This window comes from Elephas maximus, chromosome 6 (genome assembly GCF_024166365.1).
Source record: "Elephas maximus indicus isolate mEleMax1 chromosome 6, mEleMax1 primary haplotype, whole genome shotgun sequence".
Taxonomy (NCBI): Eukaryota; Metazoa; Chordata; class Mammalia; order Proboscidea; family Elephantidae; genus Elephas; species Elephas maximus.
The window spans coordinates 28,288,830-28,315,077 of NC_064824.1; the positions used below are offsets into that span (position 1 = coordinate 28,288,830).

Sequence of the window (26,248 nt, forward strand, 5' to 3'; positions counted from 1 at the left end):
AATCAATAAGTATTTGTGTTGAGTGGATCATATAATAAGAATCTCTCCACACTTTGCATCTGAATAATGTCCTGTCAAATGAGGTTATTACAATTTCTTTAACCATTTCTGCACCGTTGGACATTCCCGTTCCTTCTAATGGTGTAGTCTTGTAAATGTTTCTGTGATAAACATCTTTACTCATGTGATTTCCCCCTATTTTGGATTCCCAAAGGTTGACTTAATGGGTCAAAGAATCATGATATTTTTATGGCTCTTGTTATATGTAGCGCCAAATTACTTCCAGAAAGAATGAACCTTATCACCAGAAAACATGGAAGAACAAGTTTTACCACTTGCCTAGGAATAAATTTAACTGTTAATGCTTTTAAAAACAGTGCATAACTTAAACACAAAATGCTGTGTCATTTTTTGGGTTTTAATGTGAATGTCTTTAATTTGGTAAAGTGAGCATTTTTCTGGTAACTTAACTAGTGGCATTTTCTCTTTGGGGCATCTACCAACGGATAATCAGCCATGGCAACCGCTTCTGGTATGGGAGTCTTCCTTAAAAACTTAAAAGAAATTTGGCCCCATAACTTCTCTGCCAATTTCATTGCATTTATTTTGAATCATTCTCAAGGATATAATAGGAAGTCTGAAAGCTGGAGTTTAGTGATGCCACTACTGGCCAGGGATCTCTTTACTAAATGGACTTAACCATAGACCAGGAGCACCTCAAACACTCATCCAGGATTATCTGCATGCATGTTTATAAATATCTCCAGGATGTTTCACACTGAAAAGAATTAGCGAGCTATTTTACAGAATCTGGTCTGTTTTCTGGGCCGATAAATAATAGCATCAATAGGTCAATCAGGTACTAGCCCACACAGAGAAATTCTACACCAACAAAAGTTTCAGTGGTAATGTAATTGGAAGCTGTCACCAAAACCTGTTATCTGTCTGGATAGAAAACTACTCACCAATATACTGATAGCCCAGAAGGTAGAGAATTGAATCCAGACCAACAAAACCTTGGAGTGTATAACAGATTCAAGACAATAGCTGAGTGATAAAATAAAACTTTCCCAGAGACTCAAGTCTTAATAAAATTGCTCTGTAAGTGCTCTGGGGCAACCTGTCCATCCAAACACTTCATGTTTGTAGGTTTCAGGGGTATTTGGCTTTGGAAGCAGGCACATTTATGGTTGTGTTGGCAATCTGGGAACTTCTTGATGAGGCCCAAGGTGGAATCTAGTTTGTGTAGCCCAGCCAAGGCTAGTATTATTGCGTAAATATTTACCTATGAATTCCAAAATAAATACTCTCTCATTGTCCTAGGTACTCATTACTTTAAACACTGAGAATGACAGATTCCAAGAATACCTATAAAAAAATATTTCAGATTTAAGAGGTCAAAAATTCTCAAAGGTATGCTTTGTATTTGGCTGGGGAAGAGTGGTAGAAAGAAAGGCTACTTGTCTTAAAAATGCCCCTTTTCAAGAATCATTAATCTATGAAGAGCTAAATACCAATGACAAATAAATAACCATATTCTATAAATAAATTAATTTCAAGGGAATGTTTTCTCTTCGTGCCTACTGGAGATCAAAACTAAGAAGGAGAGAGGAAGGAAAGTATAGTGGTTAAGAACATAGACTGGAGCCAGACTACCTGGGTCCAATCCCAACTCTGCCTGGACAAGTGGTATGACTTGTGATGTGACACTTAAATTCTATGTTCCTCAGTTTCCTCATCTGTAAAATGGGGCTAATAATGAAGGTACCTACCTCATAGGGTTATTAGGACGTAGGTACCAGTTTATCTAGAAAAGTGCCTGACCTATAGTACCATGTAAGTATATTCCATTATATTATAAACACCTTGTGAGTATGGTTTATACAACTGTATTTCCCAGTACCCAGCATCACTCCAGCACGTAACAGGCAATCAATAAATAATTTTGATGAATGAACTGTTAACTATGAAGGATTTTCTAATAGGATTCCTTTAAAGGATAACATTTCCTTGCATCTTCAAAAACCAAAAACCAAACAAGTTGCTGTCAAGTTGATTCTGACTCATGGCAGCCCCGTGTGTTTCAGAAAGCATGATGTAATCAGTACAGGCCTGCAGACAGCCTGTGTGCCTCAGCAGAATGAATAATGAGACAACCGTGAACGACGTTAAAGCCGGAGGACTAGAGGAGAAAAGTAAAAATCTTAAAGCAAATCCGAATGACTTTAAATTGCTTCAAGTATTAGTTTCTTGGCATAGCCCTGGCCTGTTCTTCTATTCCTTCCTGATAGAGCAGTGACTATTACACCATCTGGGATGGGGAAGGAAGAACTGGACATTCTGACCTCATCTCTACATTACTCCTTTATTGAAGTGGGGGCTGAGAAGTAGGTGGGAAAAATTTCAATGAAAGATTTTCAAATGACACAGATTCAGGAACAGAGTGCTCTGGGGCTGGCACAGGCCTATTTAATCTCCAGGACATCTGAATCAACACAGTATCTGTAATAACTTCTTATTCTGGAAAATCTCAGAGTCATTTTCATTTTTTTTTTCTTTTAATCTATGTATTTAGTAGTCGCATCACTCACCACTGAAATGCAATTCTTGTTTCTGGAGTAACAGAGAGCAATGTTTTTAATGGGTACTATTTTTTTTTTATGAGACAATAAGATGACTAGATACACAGCTCACATTATTGAAAAATTCCAGAAAAAACGCAGACAGACGGGCTTAACCAGGTTGAAACATAGCCAGGTTCTATAGGGCTCCCCATATTCAAGGTGTGGCATCTCCAGTTCCCTCCTGGGACAGCCATTGAGAAAAAGCATGGGTGAGTGAGATAATGAGTTAATGATTAAATGAACAGATGCAATGAAGCTGAAGAGAAGGTATTGACCTACAAAAATTTAAATTGAAAGGGGCAGAGCCTTTCCCATGAATCAAATCCACTGATGAACTGGGTTTAATTTTAAAATCAACATGTGGCTAAACCCACCCACTGCCATCGAGTCGATTCTGACTCATAGTGACCCTATAGGACAGAGTAGAACATGTGGCTAGTGGCTACCATATTGGACAGCATAGGATAGGTAAGTCCTTTTGATACCTCTTTGGAATCCATGGCTGGTACAAATGGTTAATGCTCTCAGCTGCTAACCAAAAGGTTGGCAGTCCGAGACCACCCAGAGGCACCTAGGAAGAAAACTCTAGCAATCTACTTCCAAAAAAATCAGCCACTGAAAACCCAATGGAGCACAGTTCTACTCTGACACACATGGGGTCACCATGAGTCGAAGTCAACCTGATGGTGACTCGTTTTATTCTTTCTCTGTCTCCTTGACGCTGTTCTCTTCTCTCACCTGCCATTAAATCTCGGGTCTCCTCATTGTTCTATCCTTGGCTTCCTGTTCTGTCACTCTGCATACTTTCCAAGGCTGTCATTGAGACATTTCACATTCTACATGACCAAAACATAACTTGTTTTCTTCCCACATAGAACAGCGACTCTTCATGAATTTGTTATTTCAGTTGAAGGTGCAACAACAACACATCCAGCCCTCCAAGCAAGGAGCCCTCCTTGAAATCTCACCCTCACACCCTCCACATCCAATTAATTAGCAACTCTTGTGACATTCACCTTAAAAATATCTTTTTCAGATTCTCCCCTAAAGCACCACTACCATTGTTATACGCTCACCTATATTTTAGCAGTCTTCTAACTCAGGGATTCTCGATTCTGGCTGCACATTAGAACCACATGGGGGAATTTAAAACATTCCCAGTGGCTAGATCCACCCCAGAATGCTGACCTGTTCAGGATGGGTGGAGCTCAGGCACTAGTGTTCTTTAAAACTCCCCAGGTGACTTCGTGCAGTTAGTCACAGGAATCACTTTTCTGGCTAATCTCTGTGGCTCTAGTTTGTCCCCCCTATGGCTGTAACTCACCGAAGCACCAGGGCGCTCCTGAAATGTTCATCTGTCCCCAGCACCTCTGCTTAAACCCCTCATTGATGGCTCATAATTAATAAAATCAAATCCAAATTTCTTCACTTTCCCTAGTCTTTCCAGTCATATCCTGATCTTATCTGCCACACATCAAAGCGTTGCTAGCTCTCCACCTAAAACACGCCCTTTCATACCTGCACTCACTCCAGCTTCTCTGCCCAGCATACTGATCTCTACTTTCACCTGGGAGCACCCACTTATCCTTACAGACTCAGTTCCAGCATCACCTTTCTAGGAAATCTGTTCTGTCCTAAGCTGCTGGGCACCACTCCTCTATGCATGGTATACCCTGTGCACACTCCAGCAGTATATTTATGATATTATAAAAATGTATATACGTACCCATATTCCCCTCTAGCCTATGAGCCAGTTTTCTCAGGGCACTCATGAGTCATGCCTGCTGTCACCTTGTAATTATTAACAATGTCCCTTTTTACTTTTGAAGGTGTCCTAACATGGATGATAAATTAGTGGTTACTCTACCTGTGAGGTCGCTGAGGTCATAACACTGTAATAGTCTTTGTTGTAACCTCAATGCCTAATGCATTTCCTCAAACTTGGTATCTATTTAATGGATGCTTGCTCATAAAAAAGAATGAAGGAAGTAAGAAAGGAAAGGCGGGAGGCAGAAAAAGAGGGTGGATATAACTGGTAAGCTATCATATCAGCCCCAGATGCGCGTGGTAACTATTAAGAAGGCCTATTTAAGAAGAAACTGGTACATATCTACTCCTTAAAAATATGATTTTAGAGAGTAAACTCAAGTCTTCTTCCTTAGGTTAATATCACTTTTTGTACTTTTGTGTGTTCTCAGGACCCTAGAGACATTGGCCATCGGGTGGGTAAGGACCAAAGTATAGACCATTCGTGGGAACAGCCCCCGACAATGTCTGTTTTAATAAGAGCAGGTCTGCTTTCCCTGGCCAAAGAGCCTCGCTCTGGTGTGAGACTGCCTTCGTGTGACTTGTGTTCCTCCACTAGGAGGAAGCGTGACTTTGGTAAGTCACTTGGACTCTTTGAATGGAGCTTCCAGACAAAGATAGACTAGGGAGAAAGGCCTGGTGATCTATTTCTGAAAATCAGCCAGTGAAAATCCTATGGATCACAACAGTCTGATCCCATTACACATAGAGTCACCATGGCTCAGGAATGACTTGATGGCCACTAACAACGACGACAAAGCTTGCTTTATAATGGAGGACATTAATGGTGCCTAACCTATTTTAGAATTAAAGAAGGAAAATTATGCAGAGAGTTTAGCATAGTGTCTGCCGCCCCTGAATTAACAGTGGCCCTTTTAATCTATTTTACTTGTTGGACTTAACAATACTTCATTTGAAGAAGGGATTTGCCTGCCTTTAAAAGTCCTTTGAAAAATCACTGTTCTAGAATGCTGTAATTGTAGAGATTCCAACCCAGTTCTCCCTGGGGATCTTTGTAACTTGAGTTGCTAATGGACCAGTGTTATTTCCTTACCCTGCAATTCAGAGCCTGGAATCTTCACCTTGCCTGTTCACTAGTGCCCAAGAGTGGAAAAGAAAACACCAGCCCAGGACTCAGATTTCAGTGTGAGCCACAGGTGCAGATGGGTGCCAGCTTCTGGCAGCATGGCATAAAGAGAAGTGAGTGCTCTTGCCAGTGCTGGTAATATTACTACAGTATGCCTATGACAAATATTTACTTTATTAGCTGAAATACCACGGGACACTAGTGTTTCTGTTTGAACAGTGCTTTGAGGCAGAACTCATTGAAACAACATGGAAAGCTTTGCATAAAAAAACTCTTTTAAGATTCTACTTGTAACACGCCATGCCATCAGACTTGGGAGGACAAAATAATCCCAGTTATTTGCATATAACTCCAGTTCCCAACACAGATCTGTAGGTAACTGTTTGCATAAAGCATAATGGAGGATATTTCATTTTGACAAAATGGGCCTGTCAACCAGGATGGGAACAGCAGGATAATTTGGAGGTTATAGTTTAGGGGTTACAGCCAATATCTTTGGAGTCAGGTGGTGGTTTGAGAAAATAAAGTATTTAGAGTATCTGGGACCTAAAAGCAATGCAATAAATGTTAACTCTGATAATAATAATAGTAAAAAAAAAACAGCTACTGTAGAATCGATTCTGACTCATGGGGATCCCATGTGTGTGAGAGTGGAACTGTGCTTCATAGGGTTTTCAGTCGCTGTTTGTTTGGAAGTAGATCTCCTGGCCTTTCTTCTGAGGTGCCTCTGGGTGGACTCGAACCTTCATCCTCTGGGTTAGCAGCCAAGTGCATTTGTTAATCATTTGCACTACCCAGGGACTCCTAAGCCAGTTGCTGTTTGAGTCAACTCCAATTCATGGCAACGCCATGTATGTCAGAATAGAACCCTGCTCCATACAGTTTTTAATGGCTGATTTTTCAGAAACAGGTGGTCAGGCCTTTCTTCTGAGGTGCCTGAGTAGACTCTAACCTCCATCCTTTCAGTTAGCAGCTGAACATAACTGTCGTTTGTACCACCCAGGGAAGTAATTACTACTAATATTAGTGCTATTCTCGAGGAGCATTTGACACAATTCTATCACACAGAGTTGACTGCGTTGTCTTTTCTTCCATTTTACTGTCATTGCTGCTGTCGTATGTAATTTTAAACCAACCACAAGATAGTCACACAGATTTAAAACTTAGCTTCAATGCTTTCAACTTGCTGTGAGGAGTTAGAAAATCAACGCAGTTATGGACAATGAGATTAAGGTGTCTGCATTTTCATGACCAGAGGGCAAGATAACTTGTCCTGAAACTGTTTGATCTCATTACCATTTTTGCTGAATCCTTTGAGTCCCACAAGGATATAGAATGGCTTTTATTCAAAAGCCTCCAAAAGAGAGATTGCATCGACAGAAATTCAGAGCAAGCTGCTGAAAGGCGCTATTAATCCTGATCCAGGGATATTACATGAAATATTTGACAGGAATCCAAATTTTCCTGTAGCCTTCCACTAAGAAGATAATCTTTCATAATTTTAACCGTGAAAGGGGAGGACTTGGTCTTTTGAAATGGAAAGGTTGTGTCTAATTGAATTTCCTTCTTTGGTTTCTTATTAAAGATGCATCCAGATTGAATCATATTCAATTAATGATGGCACTTGACATCTTGCTCTTTCAGAAGCTGAAAATATGATTAGCAAATCTAGAAAAAGATGTACGGGGCAACAGTGCCAATTCAACACTTAAAGGGCCAGGCATATAAAGGCCTATTTCAGTGCCATTTATTTATGTGATCTTTAAATAGGCTAGGCCATTGTTCTTGGCCAATTCAATGACTGAGTGCAAAATTGTATTATATTAAACATCATCCATGAAGAAAAAAAAAAACATATAAATGCTGCAAGTGATAATCAGAACACACCATTCTGGCCGGCCCCCTCTCTGACTCTCTGTCAAATATACCATGATCCTTGCCATTACTGACCTCAGTGCACACCTGTAATGTACTTATGTCAGCTCACCCAGCCACTTGCCAGCCACCGAGACTCAGGTTCAAGGCTTTATGCAACTCTGGTAATGACATAATCATGTTTTACTGATTGTGAGATGAGAGCTGATAAGTAAAAGAAATGTATATAGGGACACAATTACAACCCTGATGCACACCTTTCCTGGTTTTAAACCACACAGTATCCCCTTGATCTGTTTGAAAGACTGCCTCTTGGTCTATGTACAGGTTCCACACGAGCATAATTAAATGTTCTGGAATTCCCATTCTTTGCAATATTATCCATGATTTGCTATGATCCACACAGTCGAATGTTTTAGCATAGTCAGTAAAACACAGATAAACATCTTTCTGGTATTTTCTGCTTTCAGCCAAGCTCCATCTGAAAACAGCAATGATATCCTTCATTCCATGTCTTCTGAATCCGGCTTGAACTTCTGGCAGTTCCCTCTCCACGTACTGCTGCAGCCGGTTTTGAATGATCTTCAGCAAAATTTTACTCCATGTGGTATTAATGATATTGTTTGATAATTTATGCATTCTTTTGGATCACCTTTCTTTGGAACAGGCACAAATATGGATCTCTTCCAGTTGGTTGGCCAGGTAGCTGTCTTCCAAATTTCTTGGCATAGACGAGTGAGCATCTCCGACATTGCATCCATTTGTCGAAACATCACAATTGGTATTCCGTCAATTCCCAGAGCCTTGTTTTTCACCAATGCTTTCAGTGCAGCTTGGACTTCTTCCTTTCATACCATCAGGTCTCGATCATATGCTACCTCCTGAAATGGTTGAACATCGACCAATTCTTTTTGGTACAGTGACTCTGTGTATTCCTTCTACCTGCTTTGGATGCTTCCTGCATTGTTTAATTTCATTTTGCCCATAAAAAAAAAAAAAAATTTAGAATCCTTCAAAATTGCAACTCAAGTCTTGAATTTTTTCTTCAGCTCTTTCAGCTTGAGAAACGCACAGCATGTTCTTCCCTTTTGGTTTTCTAACTCCAGCTCTTTGCACATTTCATTATGATACTTTTCTTTGTCTTCTAGACAAAGCTTTTTTACTTTATCACTTCTTCTGTTCGCTTTAGTTACTCGATGTTCAAGGGCAAGTTTCAGAGTCTCTTCTGACACCCATTTTGATCTTTTCTTTCTTTCCTGTCTTTTTAATGACCTTTTGCTTTCTTCACATGTGATGTCCTTGATGTCATCCCACAACTCGTCTGGTCTTTTGCCATTAGTATTCAATGTGTCAAATCTATTCTTGAGATGGTCTACAAATTCTGGTGGGATATACTTAAGGTTGTATGTTGGCTCTTGTGGACTTGTTTTAATTTTCTTCAGCTTCAGCAAGAACTTGCGTAAGAGCAATTGATGGTCTTTTCTGCAGTGGGCCCCTAGCCTTATTCTAACAGATAATACTGAGTTTTCCATCGTCTGGCTATGTGATATGTGGCAATTCGCTTAACTTCTCTGTGCCTCAGTTTCCTCACCTATGAAATGTGGATACTAATGGTACTTCTCAGGGTTGGTCAGGTAAAATGAATTCATACATATAATTACTTATGAGTGCCTGACAGAGACAAGTGTTTGGATTTAGTATTATTAAGGATGGACCTATTTAAGATACACAAATGAAAGTGGTCAATTTTAGAGGTCTTTTAAGACTCTAGATCTATAGTTCTCTGAAGGAAAAATATACACTCTTGCTTTTAAAGCTCTGCATATGAGATAGTGTGATGATCATACTGAGACGGCCTCCCCTTTCCTTCCTTTCCCTTCCCGCACTTCATATACTCAGAGATGTCTAGGTCTAATTTTGTCTTTTCCTCTGTCACAACTAACATTTTTGCTACCTGAAGTATCTGGGTGTCCAACTATCTTATAATCTGCTATAACCAGCTAGGAAGATGGACTTGGAAGAGAGAGCTGTAGCCCAATCTAATATGTAGTTTGAAGCAAACCCAAACCAAACTCATTGCCCTCAAATAGATTCTGACTCATAGCGACCCTTTAGGACAGAGTAGAACTGCCCCACAGGGTTTCCAAGAAGCATTTGGTAAATTTGAACGGTGAACCTTTTAGTTAGCAGCCTGAGCTCTTAACCAGTGTGCCACCAGGGCTCCATGCAATTTGAAAAAGTTTATATTAAAATATCAGAATGCTCTAGAGAAGATCAGGGAACCAAAAATGACTTGTCTAAAATTGATGCCTGAGAAGGAAAAGGCTGGACTCAGAGTCTTGCATTGAACTGAACTTTCAAGGAAGCTTCCAGTAAGGTTCACCAATGTTTAAAAACTAAGGCTATTCCAGCTGATGGCTTAGGCCAGTACAGAGTATGTTACCGACCTAGGTGGAAGTCTTCGCAGGGCTGAGATACAAAACATTTGCCAAGAAAGACAAGGTACAAATTGCCCACACAGCAGCAGATCGGTGAATTCCCAAGCTTGAAAATCATTTAGGGATTCCAAAGAGAGGTGATAAAGTGAGCTCAGCATCAAAATGAAAACTGGAGTGAGCTATGAAACTAATTTTGTGACCCATTCATTATTTAAATTCTTTGAAACAGATCTCCTCTAGCAATCACCATTCTACATAGCTTTCGGGCTAATTGCCTTGTTGCTGTATTTTCCTGCTCCAGTGGTTCTTTTTACTGTAATCTCTACGCCATAGTCTACTTGCTTTCGGCATTTCCCAAGCCAGCTCAGGAAGGAACTAAAACCAGCTCCAAATTTTGTATTTATATATTTATAGAGTCTTCTCTGTATTAATCTTGTTCTTTCAGTCTCTCTGCATTAAAAAGCTCCACTAGGTATCATTCCTTTTCTTACCCCCAAGTACAATTTAAGCACACTTCAAATGGAGGGAGCTATGAGATGCAGGTCCACACTCCTTTTAGGATGGAGCAAAATGGAACAAAAAAGACCCCTGGTAGAAACAGAGACAGATTGCAGTTTCATAGGGAAGTCTAGAAGGTGGAGGGAGGCAGAAAGCCAGCGGGTAACGTGCAGTTCTTCTGGGCGAAAGTCAGGTAGGTGTCAAATGAAAGCTGCCTTCCCTGCTAGAGGTATCGAACACACTGGATGCTATTTTGTGTTCTGAAAGGGCAGCTGTTGTCTCACACCTAATCTCTGTCCAGTGGGCCCACCAGAAAGCAAAACGAGAGGGGCTGAGGAAAAAGAAGTCAGGTGCATGAATCAAGACAGGAAGGAAGGGAGGGAGGAAGTAAAATAAAAAGTGCTGCAGTCATTGGGCTGAATTCACGAGTCTAGGCAGAGTTTTAGAATAGGAGGAGTTGGAGGGGAGTACAGCAAAGACTACCCTCCTCTGGAAAGGCTTCCCCCCACTCCTTTGTACTTATCGAAACTTCATCCAGCTTCTAGTCATTACTGAGGCCCAGCATCCTCTGCCACCATTGCAACCCACATAACAGCTCTGCTGTACTTATTGTTTGTACCAGTGCTTCCCAAATGGGGGGCAATTAGACTCCCAGGAGACATTTGGCAATGTCTAGAGACATTCTGAAAACCCTGGTGGTATAGTGGTTAAGTGCTACGGCTGCTAACCAAAGGGTCAGCAGTTCAAATCTACCAAGTGCTTCTTGGAAACTCTATGGGGCAGTTCTACTCTGTCCTATAGGATTGCTATGAGTTGGAATCGACTCAATGGCAATGGGTTTGGTTTGGTTTTAGAGACGTTTTGGTTCTCACAACCGGGAGGTGCTACTGGCATCTAGTGGGTGGGGGTCGTGGATGCTGCTAATTGTCACAGCTGTCAATAGGGCTGTGGTTGACAGAGTTTCACCTGCTTCACTGATATCTGGCCTCTTTCCTCATGGCCTTGACTGTTGTTCCATTTTCTGGGTTTAAGTCTTGACTGTCTGTCCAGCTTCTAGTCCAGACTTGTGACTTTGTTCTATTGACCTATATTCTGGGCACAGTGCCTTGCACACTGTAGGTAGAGTGTGTGAGTGAGGAGAGATGAGAAAAGATGTGTTTTCGTGGGCATCTGGGCTAGGGGAAGTCACCTCCTGGCAGCATTACTGGCAAACCTTGCTAGGCGCGGAACAGCACACAAAGCATGACCTTCGCCTAAACAACTGGTGAGGGGTGAGCACTGGGTGGTGGAGACAGGTGGGCAGGGGGTAACTCAGCTCAGAACAAAGAGGAGGGGCTGGACGGCAGCAACAAACCCAACAGTGGGTGAAGAAATGATAGGGAAATGGGCATCTTGATGCTTAAATAATGCTTTTAAACATAATTTAGAGAAAAGCCTAAATGCCATAGAAGCCAGGTAAAAATTGATCTGTCTGCCTCCCAATGCTACCAGGTCTCTGCGAGTTTTGCACAGAACCGACTGCATTTACATCCAGGCTTTTTTAAGAGTTTTGCTGAAAAGAAATACCAGGGTTAGTGCTTGTTCTCTGTATTTCTCTCCCTCATTTTCTCATTCTATTCCCCCCTCCTCTTCTATGTCTTCCTTGCCCTTTTAATCTACCAGAAAGAGCACAGATCACTGACCCAGGCCAATGCTGCTGGCGTCCCCTCCTCTGTGAAGCTGTCCAGAGGCCCAGTCCACTGCTGCCTCTTCCTGTGCGGGTCTCATATCTTACTGCTTCCTATTGACATTTCCACGGCTATTGCCCCACTCAGCTGAGGGCCAGCTCCTTGGTGCCATGGACCATGCGCTCTCTGACTTTAGCTGGTCAGCACCTCGAGAAGTGCTAGGGTTGTACTATAGGCTCAATCATACACAGCCACCACCTGCCTGCCAGTGGAAGCTTTTGAGTTGCTATGATGCTGAACATATTTCAGCAGTTTCCAGATTAAGATGGACTAGGAAGAAAGACCTGGTGATTTATTTTGAAAATCAGCCAATGAAAACCCTATGGATCACAATAGTCCAATTCACAACTGATTATGGGAATGGTGAAGGACGAGGCAGCATTTTGTTCCATTGTGTGTGGGGTCATCATAAGCCAGGAGCAGACTTAAAGGCAGCTAACAGCAACAGACATATCATCTTGGGCAAATCTGCTGCAAAAGACCACTCTAAAGTGTTAAAAAGGAAAGATGTCACCTTGAGAACTAAGGCGTGCCTGACCCAAGCCATGCTATTCTACAGCACCTTATATGCATGTGAAAACAGGACAATGAATAAGGAAGACCGAAGAAGAATTGATGCCTTTTAATTATGGTATTGGTGAAGAACATTGAATATAGCATGAACCGCCAGAAGAAGGAACGCATCTGTCTTGGAAGAAGTACAGCCAGAATGCTCCTTAGAAGCAAGGATAGTGAGACTTTGTCTCACATACTTTGGACAGGTTATCAGACAGGTTATCAGTCCCTGGAGAAGAATATCATGCTTGGCACAGTAAAGGGTCAGTGAAAAACAAGAAGTTGCTCAGTGAGGTGTATTGACACAGTGGCTGCAACAATCGACTCAAGCATAACGATTGTGAGGATGGTGCAGGACTGGGCAGTGTTAAGTTCTGTTGTACATAGGGTCGCTGTGAGTTGGAACCAACTCAATGGTACCTAAGAACAACAACTACAACCAACTGTTGAAAGGAAAGGCTTGCGCTTCTCAGAGGCTAAGACAAAACTCTGTTAAAGGGGCTGATCCCCAGAAAGCGCAAGGCAGAAGCGGGGCAGCCTTATAACAGGCCAACTGAGCTGCTCAGATATAGTCTGCAGGCCTGAAGGCATCCTACCTGGGAACAGGAGGCAGTGACAAACTCCTTGTCCCAGAACATCCCTGCCTGTCAGCTGCAGGTGGCTTTCTGAGAACTCACTTCTATTAAAGATAAAAGCCATTTGAAGATGCCTCTAGGTGTTAATTTTCTAATCGGTGTGCACTGTGTATTCCCAAACACACATTCGCTAAGATGTAGCTTCCCTTTTTCTACCTCTCCTGCCTGATGGCAAAAACAAAAACAGAAGCAGAAACCAAACAATAATAAACAAAAACCTTTAACTCATCACTCCAGGGTTTCCCCAGGCCAATCTCCCTAGAGAAACCCTGGTGGCGTAGTGGTTAAGTGCTACGGCTGCTAACCAAGAGGTTTGAATCCACCAGGCACTCCTTGGAAACTCTATTGGGTAGCTCTACTCTGTCCTATAGGGTCGCTATGAGTTGGAATTGACTCAACAGCAGTGGGTTTTTATCTCCCCAGTGATTTGGGTTTATAGGACAGTCACATTCAGCACTAAAATGCTCTCTTGTTCTCTTCTTGCCCTTCCTGGCCGGACTCAGTGGGAATGTTACCAGCTCCCATGGAGCGATGGGGAAGAGGAGACCACCCCACCCGGGATCCTGCTCTCTCTGAGTTCTCTGCTGGCCTTTGCTCTGGACATCTCTCTCCTCATCTGGACCTTAGCAAAAGTAAATAAACTGTGCTTCCTCGGTGATGACCCCTGGCTGGTCTTCATCTCTTGTAACTTACCATGTAGAGTTCTCTGGCCTCAGCAATCTACTGAGCTGCGCTTTCAACCCCTCCTTGTCAGGAACCTTCCTGTTGCATTCAGATGTTCCTTTGTGGAATCAGCCCCCCTTCCTCGGGCTCCCTTTCTTCTCAGCTAACTTCTGGACTCATTTCCAGGAACTCCCTGAGCGCTCTGAGCTGTCTGCAGCCCTCTCAGGCATGGATCACTATGCTGCCATTTCTACTGAGCTGCTTAGCATGGAGTGCAATCCCCTGGCTGCTCTGCCTGTGCTAGGCTCTGCCTGCCCCAGAAGCATCTTACTCTCCTCTCTGATGCCCAAACTGAAAGCAGACTTCTACCGGTTCCTGCCCCCAGCTCTCCCTAAGGCTAGTGCTTCCATTTTAAACCTGCTCAACCCTGATAGCATAGTGGTTAAGAGCTCGGCTGTAATTAAAGCATCAGCAGTTCAAATCCACCAGCTGCTCCCTGGAAATCCTATGGGGCAGTTCTACTCTGTCCTGTAGGGTTGAATTGACTTGAACGCAATGTTTCTTTCTTTTGCCTTCCTACCTCAGAGCTCTTTGCTGGGGAGAGCAGGGAAGGGAAAGAGGACTGAAGGAGCCAGTCTATTTCATCCCCTGGGGGATCTTTTCTGTTTGTTACTGACAGGTACCTTTTGAGTCTTTAAGTCAAGATACTGGCAAGCTTATTATCATCGATAGGTTCCTGAAAGCCTTACACCTCTGCCCAGGGAATTTTGCAGCTTCTAATTTCATGTAAAATTATCAATCCATGCACAATAAAAACAGCACATGTAGGATTTTTTGACGTGCCAATTTATGGTAAGTGCATAAATACCGTTTTAAGAAATAGCTGATGACCCTGAATCACAGATTAAGATGACTCAACTTATAAAGAGAATCATGCCAAAATCAACATCAGCAAATTTTTTAAATTAGATTACTTTTGGATTTGTTTTGGAACTTTTCATTTTGAAAAGCTTTAAACCTTCAAAGTCTCAAGAATAATACAATTAACTCCCATATAACCTTTACCCAGGTTTAGGAACTGTAGCCTTTTTCCGACGTTTGTTTTGTTCTCTCTCTCTCTACCTCCCTCCATCTCTCCTCCTTTCCAAGTAAAATCATTCATTCTTTTACAAAACCAAAGCAAAATGATTAAATGCAGGAAATTTAAAATTGACACTATTAATAATAAAAGCGAAGTCTGCAAGATGTCAACTTTATTTATTGTACTTTAGATGAAGGTTCACAGAGCAAACAAGCTTCTCATTAAACAATTAATACACATTGTTTTGCAACATTGGTTGCCAACCCCACGACATGTCAACATTCTCCCTTTCTTGACTTTAGGTTTCCCATTACCAGCTTTCCTGTCCCCTCCTGCCTTCTCGTCCTTGCCCCTGGGCTGATGTGCCCCTTTAGTCTCGTTTTGTTTTATGGGCCTGTCTAATCTTTGGCTGAAGGGTGAACATCAGCAGTGACTTCATTACTGAGCTGAAAGGGTGTCCAGGGGTCATACTCTTGGGGTTTCTCCAGTCTCTGTCAGACCAGTAATTTTTTTTTTTTTTTTTTTTTGTGAGTTAGAATTTTGTCCTACATTTTTCTCTAGCTGTGTCTGTGACCCTCTACTGTGACCCCTGTTAGAGCAGTCAGTCGTGTTAGCCAGGCACCGTCTAGTTGTATTGGACTTGGTCTGGTGCAGGCCGTGGTAGTTGTGGTCTATTAGTTCTTTGGACTAATCTCTCCATTGTATCTTCAGTTTTCTTCATTCTCCCTTGCTCCTGAAGGGGTGAGACCAGTGGAGTATCCTAGATGGCCGCTCACAGACTCTACTCACCAAAGTAGAATGTAGAACATCTTTATAAACTATGTTTTGCCAGTTGAGCTAGATGTTCCCCGAGACCATGGTCCCCACAGCCTAACAATTGGGTCCCTCAGGGAGCTTGGATGTGTCTATGGAGCTTCCATGACCTTGCCTTGTACAAGCTATGCTGGCTTCCGCAGTATTGTGTACCGTCTGACCCTTCACCAGAGTTAGATTTGTCAACTTTACAGGTACCATTTTCCCTTTGTAATTCACTAGTAACTTGTGCTTAGGTATTTGAGGCTGTGTATATCCTCTTCTTAGTTAAAATTCACCCAATGGCTTTAGCATCTAAATAAAAAAGTCTGTTTTTGTTTTTTTTTAATAGTACTTCATCATCTAAAATGTTCCCGTTCTCAAGATTGATTTTTGTGGGGCCTCTGAATAGATCTCTCAGGTGTCACACCCCTCGTTAGTTTTGTTCTTCAGATGAGGAAGGAGAGTATGAGGCGAAATGAAGGTCTCATGTGCTCAGTTTCAGTGACATTAGTGAAATGACCTAGAGAAGTCCCCCCGCATCTTAGGGCTGTATAAGAACAGTGGAACTGTTAACATCAAGATCACAGGGCTTTTGCCAAACTGTAAAGAACTTTTTAAAACTAAAACTGGAGAGAGTTTTTTTCTTTTAAGCCTACACACCTTCTGGTATCGCTTGAAAAATACTTCCTTAATCTCTGGGAGGGAAGGTGAGGCTAGGGTCATCCCTCTCTCTCTTTCCCATCAAGCAAGAGAATAATGACCCCTGCCCTCCTTATCCCACCAGGGTGTTAAAAAGGATAAAGTGAGATTCAGGTGTGAGAGGCCGGTCTGAATCAGATTATTAGCTGCCTCTCTGCGTGCTACCTGCAGGGATTTGCCAGGGTTCCCTGTTTTCCTTCCTCTGATCTTTGCTTGCTTTTCCACTTTATGGACACAAGCAGAGCAGGAGTTGGGCTTCTTCCCTCCTGTGATTGCTAGCTCCTCTGATCCCAAGGCCTGCCACCTGGCCCAGGCTGCTGCCTTGTTGCTCCTTTGACTCCATGGTTGTTGCAACACTTCTCTCTTCAGCAGACTTTGCAGATCTTCACTCATTATGATTCTTCAGAGGTCTGTGCAGTTTAACTTGTTGTATTGCCTGTAGGAGTCCTGTGTGGTGCAAACGGTTAACGTGCTCAGCTGCTAACGGAAAGCTTGGAGGTTCAAGTCTACACGGGGTACCTCGGAAGAAAGGCCTGGAGATCTACATTCAAAAAATCAGCCATTGAAAACCCTGTGGAGCATAGTTCTACTCTGACACACGTGGGATCACCACGAATCAGAATTTACTTGATGGCAGTTGGTTTGGTTTTTGGTTTTGGTTGCCCTGTAAGACCGTAAAAGGCCAGAATAGATGCTATATGATGATTAAAAAACAAAAACTTCATATGAGGGCATGAAACATTTGCTTGCGCCTGAGTAACTCATTTGGGAAAGGGAATAATTCATTAAAAGACCATTGTCCTTATACAAAAAGGCAAGATGTAAAAGCATCAGACAACATAACTTCCTCTCTCATCTTTCCCTGCCGTGAAATAGCTCCAAAATATGAGAAATGGGTTCTTAAAAAGAAGGTACACAAGGTAAAAATGCTTTGGAAGCTGAATCTTTTGGATTTATTTACAAATAATTATTAAACACGGATTCTGAAGAGCCAACATTATGCGAGGCATTGTGTAGGATATAAAGATGCTAAAAATAAAATGAAAAAAATTTTAAGTGAAACCAGGTTTTTAAAAAAATGATCATTTTAGGACACTTCACCTATGTCTGACTTAATTCTCATAAAAATCCTGTGACATAGCGATTATTGCTATCACCATTTTATAAATGAGAAAATGGAGGCTCACTATAGGAAACCTTGAATTATAATCCCAGATCCTCTGACTTCAAACTAAATCCTCCTCACTACACAATCCTCAGACCTTCAGTTTGCAGCAAACAAGTGCTGCTGAGAGGAGTAAACACAAAGTACTACTTGGCTTTTCCAGAAAGATCGAAGAAGTTAATAATATTGAATGCCATTCCAGTTGGTCCTGTTGTTGTTGTTCTCCAGCTTCGAGTTGGTTCCAACTCATAGAGACCCTATAGGACAGAGTAGAACTGCCCCATAAGGTTTCCAAAGAGGAGCTGGTGGATTAGAACTGCCAACCCTTTGGTTAGCAGCCAAGCTCTTAATAGGGTTTTGACGGCACGGGGAGGGTGAGGGAGGGAGAATCCAGAAAGAGGAGGTGGGTAAACAGACACACAGAAGTAATGAGAGGCTAAGCATTGCTCTAACAGCAATTGGAGCAGCTTGCTATAATATGGAATCCCTGCAGAAAAAATTAAAAACCAAGCTACAGTAAAAAAAAAAAAAAAAGGGATGGGGTATATTATTGAACTAAGGGATTTAGACATTCTTCAGTGTTTATTGTATGCGTGTTTGTGGTAGGGTGGAAGCGGTAGTGGTGATGGTTTCAAAAGAAGAAGGCATGATTAAGGTTGTGCATCTGGGAAACTAGCCTTGCCTTGGTGCAAGGCTGATCTGCAAAGAGGAGCTGAGGACCAAACAATTGCAGAAGACAAACTAAGAAGCTCTGCCAGTGGTCCAAAGAAGACTTAATGTGTTTGTAGGAAAGGGAGAAAAACACAAAGATATGAGAAACATAATCACTGGAAAATCTAAAAGACTTTACAATATATTGAAGGTTGAAGGTGAAAGAATGGAAGCCTTGTTTCGAATCTGAGCAACTGGAAGACTGATGCCATAAATATATAACATCTTAAAGAAGGGAGACTCTCAGGAGGCTGGAGAGTTCTAGGATAAGAAAAATGAAAGCAATACAAATAGCTAATGTACTTACATGCTTACTATGTGCCTGGCATCTCTAAGCTCTTTACATATAACATCTTTTTTAATTCTCACAACAACCCTTGGAGCTAGGTAGTAAACCTACTCCTCACTTACTATCTTGTCATCTGATATTTTACATTTATGACAATAGTAAAAAACCTACTACCAACTATTTTGCACATTAATGATGTATGTCTGGCAGTAATGAATGCCGAGGTGAGAGTAACATTGGTTGTGATGGTTAAGGTTATGTATCAACTTGTACGGTTCTCAGTGGTTTGGCAGTTATGTGATGATGTAATTTGGCAGTTATATAATGATGTAATTTGGCAGATATGCAATGATACAATTTGGCAGTTATATAACGATGTAGTCATCCTCCATTTTGTGATCTGATTTTTGCATAATGACCTGGTCTTTGGAACCTAACCACGTCGATAAGTGAGGAGTGGGTGTACTTGTATTATTAATTCTGTTTTAATGATGGAGATGCTGAGGCAAAGAAGAGTTAAACAACTTGCCACACAGCTATTAAGCGATGGAATCAGGAAGTGGACCAGGCATCCTGGCTTTAGAATCTATGCCCTTGGCCACCATGAGGTACTCAACTCTCTGCTTCCTTTCCTTTCCTTTCCTTTTATCTCATGAGAGATAAAAGGTGGTGCAGGCCACACCCCAGGGAAACTCCCTTTACCTTAGATCAAGGAGGTGACCTGAGTGAGGGTGATGTTACAATCCCATAAAATTACAATCATAAACGGAGGACAACCATACAATACTGGGAATCATGCCCTAACCAGGTTGATACACACATTTTGGGGGGGACATAATTCAATCCATGACATTCCACCCTTTGGCCCCCCAAAAATCACATGGAAAACATATTCACCCTGTCATATCATAGCAAAAGTCTTAACTTCAAGTCCAAAATCCAAAAAATCCTCTTCATCTGTGAAATCTAGAATACAAATTACTTGCTTCTAAGGGTGCAAAGGCAGAACAGGTACAAGCTAGATATTTCTATTACAAATGGAGAAACTGAAGGGAAAGAAGGCATAAAAGGCACCAAACAAGTCAGCAGAACACATTATATTAGCCCTCAAAGTTTTGAAAATAATCCTCTGTTCTCTGAGAAAATTTACACAATAACCTTGCCCTCCAGACTCCAGGTACCGGCCACACTCTCTAGATTCTGAGTGGAGGCCCCTCCGTCCTGGGCTTCAGCTCCACCTTATAAGCCCATTGGGACAGCAACTCTGCTCCCTGACTTTAGGCACACTTTTCTCCTAGTCCATCTGAGTGGCAACTCTACCCTTAGAAACAGCAGAGGCCATGGCTCCACCCTTTGAAACCCCTGAGGTCATGGTCATACCTTTTGAGACTGAGGCAGCTCAGCGTCTTGTGTTTGTCTCTTTAGCTTCTGCTTCCTGGTTTCGTGGCCTCTTGGCAACTTGGGCCTCACCCCCACATCTGCCCTGCAGGGGCAAATGTTCCAAAGCTCTGTAGCTCCACTGATAAGGGCCTAGAGGTGCCCCACTCCACCAGGAAGCCTCAGGCTCACAGGCACTCTCAGATGTCTCACTCAGTGGGTCGGCTCCAGCGCCATCTTACACTGGTCTCCTGGTTCTGCTGCTGCTGGTTCTCTGCTGTTGCCGCTTCTCTACTGTTGCTGGTTCTCTGCTGCACTGGTCCTCTGCCGCTGTCGTGGCTCTATCCATTCACAGTTTCAAAACTGCTTCCACATTTTAGGTATCTGTTAGACTAGCACCCCACTCTTGGTACCAAATTCTTTCTTAGTCATCTAGTGCTGCTATAACAGAAATACCACAAGTGGATGGCTTTAACAAAGAGAAATTTATTTTCTCACAATCTAGTAGGTTATAAGCCCAAATTTGGGCAGTCAGCTCCAGGAAAGTCTTTCTCTGTCAGCCTTCTCATCAATGTTCCCCCAGATGAGGAGCTTATTCACGCAGGGACCCTGGGTCTAAAGGACGCGCTCTGCTCCTGGTGCTGCTTTCATGGTGGTATGAGGTCCTCAACTCTCTGCTTCCTTTCCTTTCCTTTTATCTCATGAGAGATAAAAGGTGGTGCAGGCCACACCCCAGGGAAACTCCCTTTACCTTAGATCAAGGAGGTGACCTGAGTGAGGGTGATGTTACAATCCCACAAAATTACTATCACAAATGGAGGACAACCATACAATACTGGGAATCGTGGCCTAACCGAGTTGATAGATGCATTTTTTGGGAGGCATAATTCAACCCATGACAGGGGAAGATCATTTAGGAAGGAACAAACCAAGGAAGGACCATCGGTAAAGTTGAGCCATAATTCTACATGATGGTGGAAAGTTTGCCAGGTGTTAAGGGGAAGGTTCATGGCTTGGAGAATCAACTTAGACCGCTCACATACAACTCTCAACTCCATCTCTACCTGCCATCGATTCAGTGCCTTCAAGCCAACCGAGCAGATAATGGCACATAAATCAATTGCCAAAGACCCTAGAATGGTTCAATATTTAAAGGAAACCTTCAATTGCATCTTTTACTGTAGAATTTAGAGATAAATGACAAGGTCCCTCACTCATTCTTTCAGTAAAATAGTCTTCTTATGTAAACAATAAACCTAACTTTAATCAGTTTAATAAATTTATTTTTAAAGTCTCTTTTATTTATTTATTTACTTTTGAAGCCCTGGTAGCACAATGGCTAAGAGCACAGCTGCTAATGAAGAGGTCGGCAGTTCGAATCCATCAACCACTCCTTGGAAACCCAAAGGGGCAGTTCTCCTCTGTCCTGTAGGGTCACTATGAGTCAGAATTGACTCTATGGCAGCTTTTTTTTTTTTTTTTTTTAACGGAGGGAAATTCAAAATCTCAAGCTAGCGAGTCTTCCCACATTTCTATCTGTGGCCCTCAGCTCTTGCTCTAAAGGGTCGTGGGTGTGTGTCCAGCTTGGCTGAGATAGGATTCCATGTACAGTACTTCCAATGATTCTGTCCACATGGGACATTTGGCTTACACAGCTTTCAACTGACTGCTAAGAATACTCATTAGACTAAATCAAACACTCCTATTAAACATATTATAAATAGTCTGACAGAGAGCAACAGATACAGCATCAGAAAAAAAGCAGAGATGGGCTGGGGATATCAGTGTGTCTTAACCCATACACTTAAAATCTATACTCCTATTTTATTCCTTTGTTAACTTCTGAAATGAAAGCAAGAATTATTTTCCCCTTTGTCAGTATGTTTGCCAATAAGAAGTTTGATATTTGTTCTGGAATTTTAAAAAAGGCAGAGTTTGTAAGCTTCTGGAAACTCTCTGTTACAAATCAAATCTTTGAATCATTGCAGCATGAGGAAGCCCATGCATTTCACTGACTTAGGAGGAAGAGCAGGCCCAGATTTAACTAATCCATTTTGTATAGAGCCATGTCAAGTACGCCAATTGTTTATCCTGAGCAGTCAAGAAGAAAGACTTGTGAAATCTACAACAAAAGTAGCACATGTAAGTGCTTAATTTGGTTTTCTTCAAGACTTCTCCAAAGGCTTCCAGTTGAATTTTGCTGAGGAGCGCCAAGTTTGGGCAGCTTTTTCTTAAGGCAATTTTTTTTTTTCCTTTTAAGAAAGTTTTCTGATAAAAGAGGTACTTGAATTTCTGTAACTATTTTAGCCTTTCAGTCTATATGCTTCTTAATCTCTCTAGTCATGTTTCTCTTTCAGTAAAACCATGTAGATAGACAAGATGCCACGCGTGCACAGATATACACATTATATAAAACCAAACCAGTCATTTTACAGTCGATTCCAACTCACGGAGACCTCCTGTGTTGCAGTCCTGGGCTTCACAGGGTTTCCAAGGCTGTGACCTTTTAGAAGCAGATCTCCAGGCCTTTCTTCCAAAGTGCCTCTGAGTGGGTTTGAACCATTAACCTTTCAGTTAGTAGCTATGTGCTAACCACTTGTACCACCAATGACTCCACACGCTATCTACACATGAATATATATATATAAATAAATATATATATATATTTGTTATTGTTAGCTGCTGTGGAATCACCCGAGCTCATGGTGGCCCCATGGATGACAGAACAACATGCTGCCCCATCCTGTACCATCCCCAGGGTTGGTTGTAGATCATATCGCTTAACTGTGATTTATAGTTTTCCTTGGCTGATTTATAGAAGCTGATCACCAGGCCTTTCTTCCTACTCTTAGTCTAGATGCTCCACTGAAACCTAGCATCAGAGCAACAAGCCTCTACTGACAAATGGGTGGTAGGTGTGCATTAGATGCACTGTCAGGGAATAGAACCCAGGTAGCCCACACAGCAGGTGAGAATTCTACCAAGGAACAACTACTGCCCCCAAAAAACATATAGGCTGTTCTTACTGGCTTTTTTTTTTTTCACTGCAGATCTGATGCGCTTTGACACTTCCATGAACTTTGTATACGTCTCCATAAGGACATTTATCATATTGTACAAAATGATTTCTCCCCTATTAGACTGAGAGTGCAAGATCAAAGATGAATTCTGATCCACTTTACGTCCCTGTCGCCTGTCCCAGAGTAGCTTCTCTCTAAGTCTTTGGTGGATTGATGAATGAATAAATGAAAGAATGTTCCCTATACTGCTATTAACTCTCAATTTACATATATTAAAAACAGAATTTCTGCCCCTAGGCTCTTGTTCTTTTTTTCCCTCAACTTTAGGCTGAAGATGTAGTGCTCTTGTGCTTGGAAGTAATCTATGTATTTTATCTTCAGAGTATTTAAAGGAATTTTATAATATATTGGAGTCCCTGAGTGATGAGAATGATTACGAAACACACTTGGCTTCTAACCAAAAGGTTGGAGATTTAAGTCTACCCAGGCACACCTCCAAAAAAAAAAGGGCTGGAAGTCTACTTCTAACTGTTCAGCCTAGGGAGCACAGCTCTACTCTGACACACATGGGGTAGCCTCAATGTCAGATTAGAAAAAAAAAAAAAGAACATTGCTGTCGAGTTGATCCTGACTCACAGGACACTACAGGACAGAGTAGAACTGCCCCATAGGGTTTCCAAGGAGTACATGGTGGAGTCAAACTGGGGACCTTTTGGTTAGCAGCTGTAGCTCTTAACCACTGCACCACCAGGGTTTCCTCAATGGCAGATAGTTAGAATAGTGGGAAATTCAAATATGTGAATGAGATTTTACAGACCACAGGGAATATATGTTCCCCCTAAGATAGAAGTACTAAACTCAGATACCACCTCTGAAACTTGAAAAAGTTGGACTTTTGGGTTTCTTCCAACCTTGAGAAATCTCTGAACAAGGAAATATAGAGCTTTGGCATAAGGCACAGCAGTTTCTTTTAATGATAGAAATATCCAGCTTTCAAAACACTCTATCTCCAAGATCTATAGGCCAACCCAAAGTGGACTTCATGTCAAGGGTGGATTATAAATTGTACCCGCTTCACTTTACTATCTTTTCTCTTTTCTGTGCCATACTGATTTGAACCATAAAGGGAGATTAAAGTATGCAATTAACGTCATCATCCCTCATCCAAACCTCCCAGAGTTTTAGAGCATTTTCTTCAAAAGAAGTTATAAAACCTTGGAGTTATAAGGGCTCTTAGAGTTCACATAGCACATTTTGCGACAATTGTTTGAATGCCTTGAGAAATCACTGTCAAATGGCTATTGATCCTTGAGCGTTTCAAATCCCAGGGAGACCATGGGTCTCAGCAAAGAGGTCCTGTTAACCAGTTGCCATCAAGTCAATTCCAACTCGTGGTGACCCCATTTGTGTCACAGTAGAACTGTGTTCCATAGTGTTTTCAATGGCTGATTTTTCAGTAGATTGCCAGGTCTTTCTTCCGAGGTGCCTCTGGGTGGACTCGAACCTTCAACCTTTTGGTTAATAGCTGAGTGTATCAACCATTTGGACCATCTAGGGACTCCAAGGTCCTGTTCCAAGCTATCAAAGATGTACCTCCCAGAAACACTCATTGATTTTTTTTTCCCCCTAATTTGGCCTCTTGGGGCAATGCAGACTAAGTTGAATTCCTCTAACAAAGAAAAAAACAACCTTTAAAGACCTAAAAGGAAGCTTACTGTTTGTTCCGAATCTGCCCATCTATTCTTCAGGCTGCTGTTCCAAGTTCTGTCACCTATCCCTCAGGTTATACCATCTCGAGTCATTTATTCTCCTGGCCATTCTTAGCTGAACGCATTCAATGTGTCCATCAAGTTCCCCTTAATATCTGGTAACCTCCACTGAATACAATTATTTTCAGTATAATTTGATCACTGAAAGTAGAGAAAGATGATAACCTCCATCATATCATTTATGTGGTCTGTGCTTATATTAGAGCCCTGGTAGTGCAGTGTTAAGATCGCAGACATTCTTGGGACCCCTTCATACTGAGATTACTATTAACTTTTCAAATATATTTTTTCCTATTAAGCCATAGCTCTCTGATGCTGTTACTATACATTTGACTTTAGAACCATTGCCACACTTCATATTTGTTTCTATTCAATACCTTGTTTCTTTTATTTAACATCTTTCCTTGGCTGAAAACTTTTTAAATTCCACCGTGTGTTATTCTCAAATGGGATATACATGCCTCGTATTACTCAAGTGTTCAAGTCACTGACCAAAAAATTTAACAGCCATGAGAGAAGCTTGTAACATGCCAACCAACACTTTCTTCTGATTGGTATCAATCTCCCTTTGGGGGCAAGAATCCAACCACGACCTAATCCACCACATATTATCCAGACCACATTTCTTCACCTTGTGCCGCAAAGTAAAGGAAAATCTTGTGAGAAATTTTCATCCTCTAAAAGCTAAAAGAACGTTTTACCAAAAACCAGACTGGGAGGTTTAGTATTATATTGCTCAACTATGTCCCATGTCAAGAATGCTTACCTTCTCCCTTGGGTCTGCCTAAACCCAATTATACAATAAGTCTGTCCTCTGCCTCAGTCTATTTTACCCTATATTCATCTCTTCCTTCTTTACATTGCTTCAATCTTTAAAGTGGGTCCTACACATTTTGACACCAAATAACAGACTCATTGTAATGTTCTGCAGTTGTTTCTTCAGTATTACTCTCATATATCCAATTAGATTATAATCTTAGTAAGGGTAGGAATTAAACTCTATCCTTTTGCATCCCTTATGGCATCAAAACCCAACTAAGTAAAGACTGGTATATACCACACCACATGTACACACGTAATACTTCAATGAGAGGGGCTGGACAAGGAACCAATTCAGCTAGAACTAAGTTGGAATAGTTTATTTTGGTGAACAGATTTAGCTTAATACTGCAGCCCACCTATAGAACAGCCTATAGTGTATTAATAGAAAAAATTATGAAATTCCATATTTTAAGGAATTTTCACAAAATATTTTAATCTCTCCACATTTGGAGAGGATACACTACCCGAGATCTTTCTTCTTTCCTGTTCTCAGTCTTGATGGTTTTTCAATTTATGAAACATGAGTGCTCTATCATAGAATCAAGGTCCCTGGGTGGCACAAATGGTTTGTGCTTAACTAGTAACCTAAAGGTTGGTGGTTTAAACCTACCC

The 26,248-nt window shown here is 41.6% G+C and overlaps 1 protein-coding gene across 8 annotated transcripts in view; it reads right to left on the reverse strand.

Annotated features, from left to right (window-relative positions):
* The window catches only part of NCKAP5 (NCK associated protein 5), a 1,220,442-nt gene that overhangs the window by 895,958 nt on the left and 298,236 nt on the right, over positions 1-26,248 (reverse strand). The window contains exon 1 of one of the 8 annotated variants that reach the window (XM_049889198.1): positions 3,701-11,715. The exons of the other annotated variants lie outside the window; for them this stretch is intronic. The gene's annotated coding sequence lies outside the window, so the exon portion shown is untranslated. Of the gene's footprint in view, positions 1-3,700; positions 11,716-26,248 lie in introns of those variants that run through there. 8 annotated transcript variants of the gene reach the window in all.